Source organism: Sinocyclocheilus grahami, unplaced genomic scaffold (genome assembly GCF_001515645.1).
Source record: "Sinocyclocheilus grahami isolate Dianchi unplaced genomic scaffold, SAMN03320097.WGS_v1.1 scaffold660.1, whole genome shotgun sequence".
Lineage (NCBI taxonomy): Eukaryota > Metazoa > Chordata > Actinopteri > Cypriniformes > Cyprinidae > Sinocyclocheilus > Sinocyclocheilus grahami.
Window position 1 is genome coordinate 441246 of NW_015505839.1, and position 15042 is coordinate 456287.

Consider the following 15042-nt stretch of genomic DNA (forward strand, 5'->3'; position numbering starts at 1 on the left):
GGAGCGGGCTCTGGAGTGGGCTCTGTGGGCTCCCGGAACAGAGCAAGCTCTGGAGTGGGCTCTGTGGGCTCCGGGACTGGAGCGGGCTCTGGACTGGGCTCTGTGAGCTCTGGGACTGGACTGGGCTCTGTGAGCTCCGGGACTGGAGCGGGCTCTGGACTGGGCTCTGTGAGCTCCCGGATTGGAGTGGGCTCTGGACTGGGGTCTGCGAGCTCCCGGACTAGAGCGGGCTCTGGACTGGGCTCTGCGAGCTCCCGGACTGGAGGGGGCTCTGGATTGGGCTCTGTGAACTCCGGGACTGGAGCGGGCTCTGGACTGGGCTCTGTGAGCTCCCCGACTGGAGCGGGCTCTGGACTGGGCTCTGTGAGCTCCCCGACTGGAGCGGGCTCTGGACTGGGCTCTGTGAGCTCCCCGACTGGAGCGGGCTCTGGACTGGGCTCTGTGAGCTCCCCGACTGGAGCGGGCTCTGGACTGGGCTCTGTGAGCTCCCCGACTGGAGCGGGCTCTGGACTGGGCTCTGTGAGCTCCCCGACTGGAGCGGGCTCTGGACTGGGCTCTGTGAGCTCCCTGACTGGAGCGGGCTCTGGACTGGACTCTCTGATCTCCAGGACTGGAGCAGGCTCTGAAGTGAGTCTTCCTGTCCTCCTTCTCACCCGCCACCGCTTAGTGGGAGTCTGAAGGACAGAGGTGGTAAGCTCTGTGAGCTCCCCGACTGGAGCGGGCTCTGGACTGGGCTCTGTGAAATCCGGGACTGGAGCGGACGCTGGACTGGGCTCTGTGAGCTCTGGGACTGGAGCGGACTCTGTGAGCTCCGGGACTGGAGCCGGCTCTGGAGTGGGCTCTATGAGCTCCCGGACTGGAGCGGGCTCTGGACTGGGCTCTGTGAGCTCCCCGACTGGAGCGGGCTCTGGAGTGGGCTCTGTGAGCTCCCGGAACGGAGCGGGCTCTGGAGTGGGCTCCCGGACTGGAGTGGGCTCTGGATTGGGCTCTGTGAACTCCGGGACTAGAACGGACTCTGGACTGGGCTCTGTGAGCTCAGGGAGTGGAGCGGGCTCTGGACTGGGCTCTGTGAGCTCCCCGACTGGAGCGGGCTCAGGACCGGGTTCTGCGAGCTCCTGGACTGGAACGGGCTCTGGAGTGGGCTCTATGAGCTCCCGGATTGGAGCGGGCTCTGGACTGGGTTCTGTGAGCTCCCCGACTGAAGCGGGCTCTGGACTGGGCTCTGTGAGCTCCCCGACTGGAGCGGGCTCTGGACTGGGCTCTGTGAGCTCCCTGACTGGAGCGGGCTCTGGACTGGACTCTCTGAGCTCCAGGACTGGAGCGGGCTCTGAAGTGAGGCTTCCTGTCCTACTTCGCACCGGCGGACCGGAGGGGGCTCTGGTGTGGGCTCTGCGAGCTCCCGGACTGGAGCGGGCTCTGGACTGGGCTCTGCGAGCTCCCGGACTGGAGCGGGCTCAGGACCGGGTTCTGCAAGCTCCTGGACTGGAACGGGCTCTGTGAAATCCGGGACTGGAGCGGGCTCTGGAGTGAGTCTTCCTGTCCTCCTTCACACCCTCCGCCGCTTAGTGGGAGTCTGAAGGACAGAGGTGGTAAACTCTGTGAGCTCCCCGACTGGAGCGGGCTCTGGAGTGGGCTCTGTGAGCTCCGGGACTGGAGCGGGCTCTGTGAGCTCCGGGACTGGAGCGGGCTCTGTGAGCTCCGGGACTGGAGTGGGCTCTGTGAGCTCCGGGACTGGAGTGGGCTCTGGACTGTGCTCTGTGAGCTCCCGGACTGGAGCGGGCTCTGGACTGGGCTCTGCGAGCGCATGAAACACAAACAAGAAAGAGTTGATTTGTGAGGAGAGCAGTCACGTTTATTTTCTAAAACCAAAATAAAACTGAAACACCTCAAAATTACAAAACAAAACAAACAAACAAACAAAAACAATATCTTTCAAAAAGATATCTTCAGTATAATGGATAAATAAAATAATGTTAAGTAAAATTAAAACGCTGAAGCCTTCTTGCAGTGGCTGCAGTCATGTCCTCATCTCATATATAAAACACCTGTGATTCACAAATACTTGCTAAGGAACTCGCATTCACATAAAGTAGCCTTGTTGATAAGTTTGGGTGAGTAAGGGCAAAACGCACAAAATGCAAATTACTACAGGTACTTTCAGTGACAGTATCAAGTCTTTTGTAGCAGAAATAAACTGCTGCAGAAAAAGCTAGGTCCATGCAAAATGTAATGTGTAACTGCAACACTCATTTCAAATGTAGTGGCGTAAAGAGTAAAAGTTGCTAATATCTTTGATACTCAGTACAACTACAAAGTATCCGAAAAGATACTCAAGTACAGTAACTAATTACATTTACTCCAATACTTTACACCTCTGGGCAAGCTCTTTGGCACTTTTGAATTTATCACAAGAATGAGACTTTACGTTTATATTCCCTGCTGAGAATGGTAGTGTTGGGTTCGAGTCCACCTAAGTCGAGTCCGAGTCTTTAACCAATCGAGTCTGAGTTGAGTCCGAGTCCAACTAAACACTGCTTTTTGTCAGTATCTTAAGATTGTTTTAACCTTTACAACTAGAAAAAAAGGCAATGCCAATTTAAATGTAACAAAAGCAAACCTCTTGCATCTTGCCATTTTCATTTTTGATTTCACATCATCTCATAATTAGTGTCCTGCTCAGCAAACTTTAAGTCATGTAATAGAAGTTATGGCTGACTTGATGCATGTATTGTGACATATGTTAGAGTGAAACAGCTTTTAGAATTTGAAAAATTATAGGGCAGGACTTTATTCATCAATATACAGTAAATGTATGAATTCTAGCTGGGGCCGTGGTGACCGGGGTAACTTGGTGAATGGGACCTGAAGAGCAGAAAATGCACCTTGTATCTCTGTTTGTGGCTGTGTGTGTTTTGTGTGTGTTTTATTATGATGGTTGGTTAGACTTTAGTCAGGGTAGACAGTATTTAGAATTTTTTAATGGATGAAAATGAGGCTGTGAGCAATAGACCTAGTCTTTACAGTGGCACTCACAACATATAAAAACCCATAACTCACATAACTCTCAACTGTTTTATTTTTTGAATGCATTTTGAATGCATTTATTGTTTGTAAAATCCATTATATAAAGAATAATTGCTTTTGACCCATAAAAATGACTGCCACAAAGATGTTAGAAACATAATTTTTCTTTGAAACTTGAAGCTGCCACCATGTTTAATATTACTACTAATAATAATAATTTCATTACAACAGCAAAAACTATTACTAAATTCATGTAAGTAAAACGTTCTCAAGCGTTCTCAAGTAAACAGTCAAATTATTAATTACAAGCAAAAGGATAATAAGTATATTAATCAAAAATGCAAATGAAATAGTTTTTCTGGTCTATATAGTATAGGCTATACTACAGAAATAGTAGTTACTATAATATTAATGTTACCAAAGTGATTCAAATTAGTTATTTTCGAATTTTCTTTTGTTATTAGATTAACATTCACACAGTCAGCAGCAGCAGGTTTATGCTGCTGTCACTTTAAGACCCGATGCACGGATCAAATATTTTAACACATCCATATTTCTCGCAAATATTCAGGTTCACTTAAAATATAATCAATTGCATTTACATGAATACTCTCCAAGACCGGCATTTTGACATAATTTGTTGTGTATTTGAGTGCGTAGCAATAACACACGAAAGAGTAGGCCTACTTAAAGGGATAGTTCACCCAAAAATTTAAATTATGCCATTGATTACGCACACTCATGTCATTCCAAACCCGTAAGATATTCGTTCATCTTCAGAACTCAAATTAAGATATTTTTGATGAGATCTGAGAGCTTTCTGACCCTCCATAGACAGCAAGGTAACTTCCACGTTCAAGGCCAAGAAAGGTAGTAAGAACATCGTTAAAATGGTTCATGTGGCATCAGTGGTTCAACCATAATTTTACAAAGCTACGAGAATAGTTTTTTTGTGCAAAGAAAACAAAAATAATGAATTTATTCAACAATTCTTCTCCTGCGAGTTACCATCTACCACCATTATTAAGAGTAACACGACGCATGTGCGTGATGCTGCTGACGTAGAACACGCATGCGCTGCACCTTGTTTACGAGCAGAAGAAAGCACGCACATACATTGTGGTACTCTCCATAATGGCGGTAGATGGTAACTCGGGAGAGAAGAATTGTTGAGTAAAGTCGTTATTTTTATTTTTTTGTGAACAAAAAAGTATTATCATAGCTTCATAATATTATGGTGAAAATATCTTGAGTTGTGTTCCGAAGATGAACAAAGGTCTTACGGGAACGACATCAGGGTGAGTAATTAATGACAGATTCACACTCTGGGCCCTATCATACACCCAGAGCAATACGGCGCCAGGCGCGACGCAAGTGTTTTTTTCTAGTTTCAATCCAACGTAGTTATCATTTTCACATCTTGCGCCACGTTGTTTAAATAGCAAATGCATTTGTGCCCTTTTGTGCGCCCATGGGTGTGCTGGTCTGAAAACGAGGTGTGTTCAGGCGCATTGTTCGCACGTTGCTATTTTGAGGCAACTGAAATAGACTGTGCTTTTGGCAAGCTGAAACCTGGTCTAAAGTCAATGGCACAATATTTTTTTTATTAATTAAAGAGCGCGTTAGTAATATGTGCCCATAGGGGGGGTGAACAACGCGCATACACTCTGCTTATTACACACAGAGGGGCGTGCAGCAGCGCACAAACATGCCAAACATTAAACATTTAAGGATTACAGTGTAAAAGATTATTATTGTGCCCAGTTGATGGTCTGCTTGTGTGCAAGGTTCTGGAGAAGCGTTCAGTCTTTGCTCTTGCAAAATCCGCCATAGCGCGAGCGCTACTGGCCTTTAAAGGGAATGGGAGATGAGACTCTGATTGGTTTAATGCACGTTACGCATAAAACACACCCATGACTCATTAAGAGAATAGGGACAACCCTTTAGGATCATGTGCCCAGCGCGCCTACCGTTTTTCCCGTCGTTAAACTAGCAAAAGTGGATTCGGACATGCCCTAAGTGCACTTGTGCCGTGTGCTTTAGACCATGCACTTAGATCGTTCAAATATAGCCCTCTGACTGAGAGGCGCTTTCTGTGAGTGTGCTTAGGGTGTGTGTGCACAGAAACCCATCTTTCCAGTACTCACAAGCAGTGTTGGGGGTAACGCATTACAAGTAACGCGAGTTACGTAATCGGATTACTTTTTAATTTACAAGAGAATATCTGAGTTACTTTTTCAAATAAGTAACGCAAGTTACTTTTTTTCCAATTTATTGATTGACAGCTCTGCTCTCCCTATGTTGAGAGAAATCAGAAGATGTTACTGTAGTTCTAAAATAAATATGAATATGCATTAATTCATCTCACTCACAAAAAACACTCAGATTCAGTATTCCTCTAAATGAATAAAAATAATGCAACTCAGAATATGACGCAAACCTGCAATAATTAAATGTTAAACAACACAATTATCCTTTATGTATTTAATCCCATTATATTAACCAATGTCTTTGCTTCTGACCTTCGATGATCCAGATCAACCGCACTAATAAGCACAAATTACTCTAGACAAACATTTGTGTGTCTTTGTTTCTTGCTGAAATGTGTTGAAATTTCTTCTTCTGCATTCTACTGTACGGACGTAAATGCACTTTCCCTTCAGCCTGAGGCTTATTCATTTCACTTTTGGTGTGAAAAGGCTTTTATATTTGCCAAAAATATATCTTTTTATTTTAAAAACAAACAAGCAAGCCCTGTCCAGATTTAAAAAGTAACGTAACACATTACTTTCCATAAAAAGTAACTAAGTAATGTAATTAGTTACTTTTTTATGGTGTAACGCAATATTGTAATGCATTACTTTTAAAAGTAACTTTCCCCAACTGCTCGCAAGACTTAAAAATGCAAATACTAAATGTCACTTTCATGAAAATGCATTGGGTCAGTGACAGTTCCATCAACTGTCACTAGACTCTGATGGATTATTTTTTGAGTCCCAAAGGCTGGAGTCTGTGTCAAGTCCGAATAAAATTGCATCCGAGTCTGTGACAAGTCAGAGTCTGCTAAAAATTGTATTCAAGTCAGAGTACCCCAACTCTAGAGAATGGAGATGAAGATCACTGAATAAAGGCTTGAATTTGGATCTGTTCATCACAATCAAACGTATTCTAAAGATGCGGATTACAGGGAACAAATTAAATTGATGTCTTTTGTGAATTTATGTTGCGTTTTGGTGTCTTTTCTTTTCTTTTGTCAGTCACAGCATAGGACTTTTGTGTGTTTAAGTAAAAATACACACATATTCTCGTGAGATCAAGTTTTAGAATAACTGCTAACGTTAAACAAACCAATAGTGTAAATGCAGGGCTGCCAACTCTAACCAACTAATTTAGCGTGGGACTCACAAAATTTAGACTTTTCTCACGCTCTCACGCCACACGTCCATTTTTTCATGCAGTGATAGGATAGGATAGGATAGGATATTGGCGAAACAGATTTGGTAAATGCCTCTGTGTGTATTTGTGCTTGTATGGAAGAAAAATAATGACAAATGTCTTTGAAACAAAAAAGCATATTGAATTGCGCTAACTTAAAAAAAGAATGCATTGCATTAACAGTGCTTGCATTTTAATGCCTTGTATTTTCAGGGCTTGCATTTTTAGGGGCTTGCATTTTGCATAGTTGTTTATTTAAGCTGTGAACATTTCAATTCAAAACATTTCACACACATTTTCATAATTAAAATTAATGAATTAATATTCACCTTCCAGAGTTCACTTCCGAAATATTCAATCTGTAAAAAAAGCAGTAGAGTACCTATGCATGATCTCCATCTGCTGTTAGTCACTCACCAGCAGGTGGCGCAAGCGGGTGTTGTTGATGAAGACCAAAGCAACAGGTAGAGCAAGTCATTCATTCACAAAAATTGATTTGCAAAACTGGAGCAAGTTGTCGGTAGACCAGTATGTATATGTGGAAAAGCTGATTAAGACTCAAAAGCTGTGTTTAAATTTAATTCAGCATCTTCGCTGTTACTCGTTTCCCCGTGTAGCCACATGTAAGCAGCTTTCTCTACCAAAGGAGATTATAATTCTATTTTACCCGACACTGATATACAGAATTAACATTACATAAGAAATACATTGTTTTCGGTTGCTTAGTTTCCCTTACTTTAAATCATGGCTTCCCTTACCAAAAAGTAGTATACTTCAAGTTTATTTTAGCAAGTATACTTAAGTAAAGTTCAAGTATATTTTAAGTATACTTTATGTAGTAAGTACAATTTCAATACTCATTGGGACTAAGTTGGCCCACTTTCTAGTACAGGGGTGCCCAACCCTGCTCCTGGCGATCGACTGTCCTGCAAAGTTTAGTTCCAACCATAATCAAACACACCTGAAGCAACTAATTAGGGTCTTCAGGATCACTTAAAAATTAAAGGCAGGTGACTTTGATTAGAGTTGGAGCTAAACTTTGCAGGACAGTCGATCGCCAGGAGCAGGGTTAGGTACCCCTGTTCTAGTATATAAAAGTATACTTTTAAGTATAACAGTAGTAAACTTTGAGTACACAACTAGTTTACATCAAAATGTTTAGTTTGTACTGCAACTATACTAAAAGTGAATTTATAGGTATACTGATAGTTTACTAATTAAATACTTGTAGTAGCATTTTTAGTACACTTTGAAGTATAGTCTCAGTAAACTACTAGTTTAGTAGTTTTATACTACAAGTATACTCGTAAGTTTTCTTTAAGTGAACTTTTACATCATACTTTAAGTATACTACTATGTCCCTATTTAGGTATTAATTTGTATATATTTTATTATATGAATTTCTGAACATAGAAAACATCAAAAGAACAGGGTATCTGCTTGCATTCTTTTTTTAAACACTTGAATGTGGATAAGTTTCATAAATAAAAAATTAAGAAATAAACAACATTTTGAACAAAAAGCTGAAAAAAGGCTATGAATTGGATTCAGAATGATAATCGAAACGTAGATAAAGTCGATCAACACCCCAAAGCTTGACAGTCATTGTTACCTCTTCATTGGTCGACATTTTATTCCATAACGTTACACAGTTTTGATGCTGTTTTATGTCTGATGATCGTGTTAGAATACATGTGGAAGCATCTGTTGTTTCGGTTTCTTCTTCACTTGTGTTTTTTGGAAATGCTGTACAGAAGATGTGTACTAGCGCACCCTGCAGTATAACAATGAAAACACGGATTCCCGGAGCACAATTATGGCTAAAATATATTTAGACTTTTTCTAAGTATAAGTCAAGAATACTTAAATGTCATTTTAAGTATATTTCTGAGAAGTACATACAAAGTAGACTAAAAGTATACTTTCTATTTTTAGTTTAAAAGAAGTATACTAATAGCACACTTGAATAAACTTATTTTTCGTAAGGGTTGTGTGATGCGGAGTTGTAATACTGGGGTTTCCCTCATACGTCACCCTCCAGGATTGACGCTTAGCACTCCTCAATTAACTAATACAGCGATACAAACAAGACCTCAGATCTCAGTATACACTTTATTGATGATGCAAACTATACAGGTAAGCAGATGTACTCCAAATATAAACGTAACGCACAAGGTTTCACGTGGTTTCCCTCAGAAATCTGTTACAAAGAAAATGCTTCACGCGGTTCAGTGGACTAACACAGTGATAGTTATTAAAAGTGCTACGAGCAGATACAGAACGACCTGCTCTGCGAGCCCAGTCTCAGAACACTTAAGTTAAGGAATCCTAAGAACATGAGCCAAACTGAGTCCCAAGCACCACTGAGGACTGCAGATATAACTATTTCTGTTATAATAGGCAAATCAAACAGACAATCCATGCCCGCAGGCAGGGATGTGCAGTATTTCAGATACATGTATTTTAAATACATATTTAAAATACAAAATACTTTTTTTTTTTTTAAATCTATTGTATTTTGTATTTAAATACATTTAAGATTAGTATTTTTGTATTTTCTAAATACATAAAATAATTTGTGCCAGTCAACCTTTTTATTAGGGTGCCGATTTCGTTCAGACACGCACCCTCCCCCCAACATTCATCATGTGAGCTGCAGCTGTACAACTCCATTCAGCATTGAGTGAGCGACTTTACTTGAATAAGATAAGGTGAGGATGTCATGGTCAACTGTACTTGTCGATTAAAGTTAAAATGGTGCATCAGTCGGATTTGCCTTCCGTTAACATGAAAAAAGAAAAAGAGCTCCGAATAGTGTTAGCCGATCAGTTTTGATAGTTAATCGGTTGTTGTTTTTTATCAACTAGTTTGTCAAATGTGTTTAAAGCATTACTGATGTTAGGGCTGGGTGATATAAAGAATGAATTGACTGAACTTTTTCTAAATCATTTACAAAGTTAGGTCTATCGGGGTAAGTGAATATATCCGTGCAGATTTTAGTGGGCAGGAATTATTGGAACGTTGGAGTGGAAAAAGAAGCATGAATGAATGAGCAATATAATGTGATGTAGAATCTGCTTGGTGCAGAGTGGAACGCTAACAAGTAGCCCAACACTTTTGACTTAAAGGCCTTTTCACACGGGATGCGGCAAGCGGTGGAATCACTATGCAGCTCCCAATTACTGTCGTAGTGGAAGCATTTTGTGCAGTTGAAGCCTTGTTTATACTTTCGCCTGGCTCTGTGCCGCGAACCTGCTGACTGCCCGCTCCTCCGTAAATGGACAAGGCTTTTATACTTGATGCGCTCATCGTTGTATAATTCTGTGAAACGACAGGCTCAGAGTAATTGTTCTCTAAACCAGGCCCGGCTCCAGAATCAAATCATTGAGGGTGGTTCTTAGATTAGTGAGGGTGCTCTCTCTTTCTCTCGCTATATATATATATATATACACTTTGTGTCTACACTTTGTTATAATGAAATGATTCATGCTAAACACAACACCTGAACAAAAAATGTGGCGATTTGAGCTGTGAGTGGATTCTAACTTAAACACCTCTGATTGGCTATTTGGTTCAAGAAATCAACAGATATGTCTGTAATTTGCTACATTGCTCAACGCTGCAAAAGATGTTGAAATAGAAACCGATCTCCAGAGCGCAAACCATAAAGCACTAATAGTTTGCCAAATCTGCAATGAAATGCCATTATTACATCATTAACTGAGGGTACTATTGATTTCGTTTGAGGGTGCTTAGCACGCTCTAGCACCCCCATAGAACCGGGCCTGCTGCAAACCATCAGAAAGCAGCAGTGGGAGGAAGTAGTTTGCCGAGTAGTTTGTCAAACAGTCATTTCGTGAGAAGTTTGTGAATAAATGGATTTTTTTCAAATATAAACTGATTAGGTTGTGGGTAATTTTGGATGGCACATCTGAAAATGTGTTTAAGTAGACTTCTTAAAACCATACAAAAGAATTCAAAGAATCGTGTTAAATGCAGTAAACTTGAGATTATGATTTGTGACATTAGAACAAACCATATGAATATGATAACATATGTATAATACTAAATTAAATAATGCTTGCTTATATATATATATTTTTTTTAATTTATTAAACATTTTCTTTTAATTAATGTTTGTATTTAACATGGACCATTACTTTATTCATTATTTCTGAAATTGCAGGCTCATTTTGTAAATGTAAGCATTTAAAATTTTAGACAAGTGCAAACTTGGTGCTTAATGAAAAATTTGTCACATTTACAAAATCAAGTGATTGTGTTCACCCATCCATGCAAATGTATGTTTATTTAGAGACAAAATAATTAGGTTAATCACTGTCTGTCATCAACAATTTAATTTGTGAAGACACTGATGAATGGTTCACCACAAAAAAAATCTTAAGGTTTTGGTTTGATTTTTTGTAAAAAAAAAAAAAAAAAAGAGTTTTTTTTTTAATGAATGGGTGAATGATGCATTTATATAGCACTTTATTGTGTATTGCTGTACACCCAAAGCGCTTTACAATCATGTGGGGGGGTCTCTCCTCAACCACCACCAGTGTGCAGCATCCACCTGGATGATGCGACAGCAGCCACAGGACAATGGCGCCAGTGCGCTCACCACACACCAGATACAGGTGGAGTGTTAAATGCTATCTAAAAGAATTCTAATATTAACATTTAAATTTTACGTTCAAATTTGAATCAACTTTATATACAACAAAATAAACAACCTGAAACAAATATGTTTATCTTATTTTTTTTGGTAGTTTTGTATTTCCTACAGGGTAGGGGAAGGAAAGAGGTATGTAAAATTAAAACAAAAGTTTCTAAGCAGTTGTACACATTGAAATGTGTTTGTTTGTTTATTTGTTTGTTTGTTTTCTTTCTCCAGAATAGGTCAAGATAGATTTCAGTCTATAGAGATACCTGCACTGGATGGCCAATTTCGCATGTATTTTGTGTATTTTCAAAATACAAAATACTGTATTTGTATTTAAATACATTTTTCCACACAGTATTTTGTATTTTTATTTTAAATACATTTTCATGTATTTATGCCCATCTCTGCAGGGCAGGGACGTCTAAAAATAGAATCTTGGTAAAATGACAGCAACGACCAAGTAAAATGAGTTCTCAGCCGAGCTGGGACTACAGATATTACCATTTCCACCCTTAGGGAGAAATAGGCAGATAAAATAGACAAAAATATGTGCCTGCAGGGTAGGGACGTCTAAATGATAGAATCTGGCAAATGTGGACAGCAACAAACAGCCAGCGGCCGAAAAATCTCACTTATAGAAATTCTGCTGGACCACGCCCAGGATGAAGCCATTCCTCTAATGGAGTGGGCCCTCACCCCTATAGGGCATTGCAAGCCTTTTGAGGCATAAGCCAAAACTATAGCATCTACTATCCAGCGGGAAAGTCTCTGCTTCGTAACCGGCAGCCCTTTACATCGGCCTCCAAAGCAGACAAATAGCTGCTCTGGTTGTCAGAAAAGACCAGAGAGTTGTGTTATGTACACTCTAAGAGCCCTAATGGGGCAGAGTGGATTGTGACCCTGCTCACCGTCCGCAGCGGGGAGCACTATAAGGATAATGACCTTGTCTGTAAATGGACCACACCCTTCTGAGAGCACCTTAGGCACATAACCTTGTCTTGGCTTGAGGATGAACTTACAGTGGTTAGGCCCAAATTCCAGACAGGAAGCACTGATTGACAGTGCCTGCAGGTCACCCACTCGCTTGGCTAACACTAATGCCAAAAGGAGGGCGGTCTTAAGAAACATGGGCCACAGGTCGGCCGAATGGAGCAGCTCAAAGGGACTATGGACAAGTCCCAGGTCGGCACGGTCTGAGGATGAGAAGAATTCAATCTCTGGGCACCCTTCAAGAACTTAATGACCAAGTAGTTTCTGCCGACTGACTGAACAGCTTTGAGGGAATTATTCGCTGCGATAGTTGCCACATAAACTTTGAGCGTTGAAGGAGCATTGTCCAACAACTCTTGCAAAAAAAGTCAGCATGTCGGACACATCACAAGAAACCGGGTCCAGGCTTTCGTGCTGCACACCAGTCACAGATGACTGACCATTTAAGGGGGTTAAGACGTCTCGTAGACAGTGCTCTAGCCTCTAAAATGGTGTTTTAGTGAAGCAGGCCTAGAGGAATCACAGAGTAGGTGGCTGCCATTAGGCCGAACATCCTCTGGAAACTCCTGAGGGGACACAAAGTTCCTGGCTTGAAAGATGCCGCCAGTCGCTGAATAGTCAGGGACCGTTCCGGCGTAAGCCATGCCCGCATCCGGGCCGAGTCTATAACAGAAAGAGGCCCTCCAGATGGCTGAGCAGAAGCAATCTGTGTGTTATTAGTTCCCGATCTGATCTGGCTAAAACCAGCCAGTCGTTGCTGTAACTGAGGATGCGGATTCCCATCTATCTCAGAGTCACTGTCGATGAACTTCGTAAAAGTGCGAGGGGCCAGAGACAGTCCAAATAGGACTGTATACTGATAGGCCACTCCCTCAAACGTGAATCTCAAGAATGGTCTGTGGCGGGGGGTTATGTGGATGTGAAAGTATGCATCTTTCAGATTCACTGTCATAAACCAGTCCTCGGGACAAACCTGTGCAAGGATCTGTTTCAAAGTTGAAGTCTGAGATCTAGAATAGGTCTGAGCCCGCCATCCTCTTCGGCACCAGGAAGTAGCAGCTGAAAAGCCTGACTCGCTGCTCGCTAGAGGTACGGTTTCCACGGCACATTTTGCAAGCAATGTTTGTACTTCGGACTGAAGAACATGAGCTTCGTTGTTCTGTACCAAAGTGTGAATAATACCTCTGAAACGAGGTGGCCTGCGAGCGAACTAGAGCGAGTAACCTCATTTTATCGTATTTAGAACCCAACTTGAAACACCAGGAATGGCTGCCCAAGCCTTGAACCGGGTGGCAAGAGGTTCTAATTTTACGAAAGGAAGTTCGCCTGTGCGAGGGCGGGGAACTTGCATTAGGAAGAGTGAGGAGAGGAGAAATGCTCTTTGTATGTGTCCGCTATCAGCGGTAGTTTGCTTGGGCATGCACTGATCTTGAAGGACATGCCCAGCTTGAATAAAACTTCCATTCACTCAGTGTTGAATGGAGGGATGGAGAGTGAGCGCAAGCTTTCTTAGAGGGAGTTCCAGCCTCAGCGAGAACTGATCTTCCTTTTCCTCTCAAAAGTGTTTCGCTAGATCAGTGCTCTTTCAGTGAGAGCAGTCAGCCTCCATGAGCGCAGCATGGGTGTGGCCCAGTCTTTGCTGCACGCATCTTTAGATCCGCCTACAAGGATAAATCCGTTCGATGCAGACGAGGGACACTAATCCTCACGAGTAAAACGCACTGGCAGATCAGTGTGTTGCAGGAAGAGTGAAGCACGCGGGACCTATGCCGGTGTGAAATCACTCCAGCCCTATTTCTCAGCCCCACGACTTCACAGTTTCATCCTCCGAGGCAACTGGGAGGGGAGAACGTGAGCGTGGGAGGGGCGGGGCCGCCGTCATTGAAAAAGGCGAACCGCGAGCGAAGCAGAGCGAGATACACGCTCTCATCGTGAGAGCGATCTATCTCAGTAAGCACAGCCCCAGCGTGGGCATGGCCCAGGCGAAAGCAGTGCACTCAAAATAGAAGCTGTCAGCGATATAGAATCGTTGGTGACAGCATTCTCCTTTGATCCGACTGAAAAGATTGAACGGCTCGAAGCAGACAAGGGGCGCTGATCTTTGTGTAAAACACACTAGCAGGTCAAAGAGCTGCATGGATCGTGAAGAATGCGGGGCCTGTGCCAGCGTGAATCACTCAATCCTGATCACTCAACCAGTGAGTTCGTTGTTTCTTCCTCCGAGGCAGCAGAGAAGGGAGAAACGGGAGGGGTGGGGTCGCCTTCATTGAAGAAAGCGATCCGCGAGTGAAGCAGGGACAGACTCATTCTTTCGCAGTGAAAGCAACCTGTCTCAGTGAACACAGCCTCAGCGGCACACACACACATATGAAGCTATCAGCAATACAGAATCATTGGTGACCGCATTCTACTCCAATCTTCCTAGAAGGATTGAGCCGCTGGGGCACTGATCCTTATGTGTAAACACACTGGCAGATCAAAGTGGTGGGGGAGAGTGAACATGCGAGCTCTATGCCGGCGTGAGTTCACTCGGTTGCTTAGCTCCGCGACTCACCATTTCTTTCTCCGAGCTTGCTAAGAGAGGAGAAGCGAGGGCGGGGCTGCCTTCATTGAAAGAAGAGCAGGACTCATGCTCTCAGTGAGAGCGCAATCTCTACGTGGGCGCTGTCCAGACAGGCGATGCACTCAGTGTGCCTTTCTGCATCGTGCAGGGCTTCCCTGGTCTCTTGTGCGCGACATTTGAAATAACGTCACTAGGAAATTTGCTCAGAAATTTGCTCTTTTAGTGCACCGGATAGCTGCAGGGGAAGGCTTCTGGCTTTTTCCTCTGCCAGGGCTCTTCGATGGCGGCGAGCTGCAGGCTGAGCTTCTTCTTTGGCTTTGTAGTCCAGCGTAAGCGAAGAGATGATCTTCATCGCTGAAGGAGA

The 15042-nt window shown here is 42.8% G+C and overlaps 1 protein-coding gene across 1 annotated transcript in view; it reads left to right on the forward strand.

Annotated features, from left to right (window-relative positions):
- Nucleotides 1-15042, forward strand: part of LOC107558790 (NACHT, LRR and PYD domains-containing protein 12-like) — a 54538-nt gene that overhangs the window by 25260 nt on the left and 14236 nt on the right. The window lies entirely within an intron of this gene.